The sequence below is a fragment of the Grammomys surdaster genome, unplaced genomic scaffold (genome assembly GCF_004785775.1).
Source record: "Grammomys surdaster isolate TR1022 unplaced genomic scaffold, NIH_TR_1.0 190, whole genome shotgun sequence".
Taxonomy (NCBI): Eukaryota; Metazoa; Chordata; class Mammalia; order Rodentia; family Muridae; genus Grammomys; species Grammomys surdaster.
The window spans coordinates 817,201-820,999 of NW_021604635.1; the positions used below are offsets into that span (position 1 = coordinate 817,201).

Below are 3,799 nucleotides of genomic sequence, written 5' to 3' on the forward strand. Positions count from 1 at the left end.
AGAGAGAGAGAGAGAGAGAGAGAGAGAGAGAGAGAGAGAGAGAGAGAAAGTGTGTGTGTGTGTGTCTGTCTTTGTTTCGAGAATCCAGAGCATTTTGGCGGGTAGCAAGGAATATGGGCTGCCACTGGTGGTCCAGTGGGGCAATTTGAGCAGTGTTTGTAATTAACAGTACATTTAAGTGCCTTAAAGTGGACTTTCCTTCATGGTGCTGGCATAGATACTGACGGATGGGTTGGTGCTCTTCCAAGGAGGGATCCAGAGAGCACTGCATCTTTGAATGGGCCTCCAAGAGCATCTGCTCGACATGCATCACGGTGCAGGACTTCGATGGCAGGAAGTAGTAACACTCTGAGGTTTCTATCTATAATATGAATTACTTAACACTTGATGAAAATATTAACTTGGGATCCTTTTAATTTATCTCCAAACTACTGGGGTCACATTGTTAATATAAATGGCACTTTTTTGTAACTGTATTAGCTAGATTTCAGATAGATAGCCCAGCTAACTGCAAGGGAAGCTGGAAAACATAGCCTAGCTGGGTACTAGGGAAGAGAAGAATATGTTTGTTAAATGTGTTTCAGGAGGGAAAATGTATTCCATTTATACAAACTGTTTTGGGTTTTGACATGGAGTCTCCTTATATAGCTTAGGCTAGCTCTGAACTCACTATGTAGCCCAGGTTGGTCTTAAACTTGTGGTCTTGCTTCCATATTAGCTTTTGATGTTCCAGTTAGTACACTAACATGTACAGCTTGCAACTTGTTTTTAACTGCTACTTACAAGAGAGTAACTCAAATTGGTTCTTGCAAAACAATTGAGAAAGCTGAACTATTGGGAAATATTTCACGCAGGCCTCCAGTGTTAGCAAACTTACACTCCTAGCATGTGTGAGGCTGCAGAGTTGGGGAGAATCATGAATTCAGGAACACCCTAGGCTATATAGCCAGTTTCAGGCTACCCTGGACCCTGAAGCAAGGCCACACTACCTATATAATGATACTAACAGCAATGACAACCATTTGGATTTCTTTAAATTTAATAATATTACATTAGAAAAATCTCAATTTAAGTACAATATATATTTTATTTGCTACAAAATATCTTTTGTACACAAAACAAAAAATTCTGCTATTAGTAGTAAAATAGGAAGTTTAAAAAGTGTTCTCATTCTATAGTTAGAGATATTTGCAAATTTAGTTAAGAAAACTGTACTGGAAGCTGAGCCTAAGGACTAGAGAATACTAAGGCAAGTGCTTGACCACTGAGCTATCTCCAGCCCATTCCCGTATCCACTATTGGTCTTATAATTAATATTTTTAAGTTAAGATTAATAAAATAAATTCTAAATCTGCTATTGTTGGCACAAGGCTTGGATAGATGTTTACAAGACATTTTTATAAATGTGGGTCTTGTGCCTTTCCCTCAAGTACACTTATTACATTGTAGCCTAAATTCTGTCTCTCTCAGCTATTATGTGATAAGTCTGCAGCACCAGTTATATCTTGAGGCCAAACAAAATGATCACCTAACTCACTTTGGGTCCCTTAGGTGATTCACTCAGGTGAATTTTTTGCCATTAGCTGACATCAAAGTCAAGCTAAAGAGAAAAACACACCAACAATATAAACCCCAGTAGTTGGAGGTAAATTAAAACGCTCCCAAATCAGTACTTTCCTCAAATGTTAAATAATTCACTGTGGCATTACAGATACAAGCCTCCAGCAAAAGTTACACTTGAATAATTAAGGAAGCAGGAGACAAACAAATTGACTTCAGTGGTACAGAAACAAATTGGTGGCCTCCCAAACTCCTATGCCAAATTACTTTTTACATTAGCAAGTGTGTAAAACACCCAGGCAACTGATAAATTACTACATCAAGTCTGATTGCAGAAAGTGGCCTAGAATTATAAATCAGAGTTATTCCTAAACACAACTGAGATTCTACGCCCTCAAGTAAAAACTCATTTAGATTATTTAAAAAGATCTGTGGGATTTTTTTGGGGGGGGGAGAGTTGTTTTTTTGTTTTTGGGTTTTTTTTGAGACAGGGTCTTGTTCTGTAGCTTCTCAGCTGTGAGTCTTCTGCCTCGGGATCCAAGTGTTGGGCCTGCAGGTATGTGTTCTATGTACAGTGTTCTCTGGAAAGCTTTCATGTGACTGATGTGTACTAATTTTCCAGACAGAAGTTCTGTTTGGACTGCTGAGACTCCACATTGCAAGGATGAACAAAAGAGTTGTTTCAGAGAGGGTGATAAGAAGGTAGAAACCTGAACAAACATCATGGGGTACTACATACACACAGAAAACAGGCCCCTGAGTTACAGAACTATCTATCTACAATAAAAACAGGATTTTAATCCAACTTTGTCAATTCTCTATCTAGTAGATTTTTGATAAATCTTGACTTCTGAAATGGCTGTATCTTCTGTGACGTAAGAATGATTTACTTCTGAACACCCGTCATGTATGGAACCGCAATTTTAAAAGGCTGAGAAACAATCAAGTATAGCCAGCTTTTACCTCATACACATGTACCCAGCTGGCATTTACTTCATACACATCTACCCAGCTGGCATTTACCTCATACACATGTACCCAGCTGGCATTTACTTCATACACATCTACCCAGCTGGCATTTACCTCATATACATGTACCCAGCTGGCATTTACCTCATACACATGTACCCAGCTGGGAATTTACCTCATATACATGTACCCAGCTGGCATTTACCTCATACATATGTACATAGCTGGCATTTACTTCATACACATGTACCCAGCTGGCATTTACCTCATACACATGCATGTACCCAGCTGGCATTTACCGCATACATATGTACACAGCTGGCATTTACCTAATAGAAATGTGCACAGCTGGGAATTTACCTCATATACATGTGCATAGCTAGCATTTACCTCATACACATGTGCACAGTTGCCATTTACCTCATACACATATACACAGCTAGTATTTACCTTGTACACATGTGCACAGCTGTTTACCTCATACATGTGTGCACAGTTATCTGGATGTACAAGCCAACAGCTGACAACCAGGGCAGGCTCAAAGTCAGGAAGCCAGAAATCAGTGGGACTACTGACAGGATGGAGATATGTGAGCCATTCGCTTTCCACTGACACCAAGTTGCTAATAATCATTTTAAACCTTTGTGTATTTTCTCTCATAATCTGAGCTAAATTTGCTCAGGTTTTCTACAAAGTATATAAGGTAAAGTTTTGAGTTCTAACAGAGGCAGTTTGGAAAAGCTAGACAAACATCTAAGTAGATTTTCATTTGCAAGATTGTCAAGCCATTCTTACAGGAGGATCTGGGTCTGGGGGCAGGGTGGTGGTGGGGGTAGTGGTGGGGAGCATACCAATTTAGTTAGCATCTACCTTAATGTACAAGAGAAACAAGCTATTTGAAAGACAAAAGGCAGGTGAACCATGAGAAGTGACCTTGGTCTGAGCTTTCTGCACTCACTGTATGTAATGTGTGAGAATGTCACACATTACAGTTTGGGAACTTGTTCTCTCAGAGTGAAGTGAGCGTGACACTCTTCTAGCAGCATTAGAAAGAACAGACGGGTAACTCACAAAGGACTCATAACCTCACAATGTTTAACAAATACAAACCAATTCAAACACTGAAATTGATCCCTGTACAGCCCTTCTACTGAAGATTCCTAGACGAGAAAAAAAAAAAGAGATCTACCAAATGATGCTGGCTGTGTGCACGGACCACCACACACATGCGTGGAGATCAGACTGTACCAAATGATGCTGATGCTGACTG

The 3,799-nt window shown here is 39.7% G+C and overlaps 1 protein-coding gene across 2 annotated transcripts in view; it reads right to left on the reverse strand.

The window, feature by feature from the left end:
* The window catches only part of Pdss2 (decaprenyl diphosphate synthase subunit 2), a 231,586-nt gene that overhangs the window by 152,141 nt on the left and 75,646 nt on the right, over nucleotides 1-3,799 (reverse strand). The window lies entirely within an intron of this gene.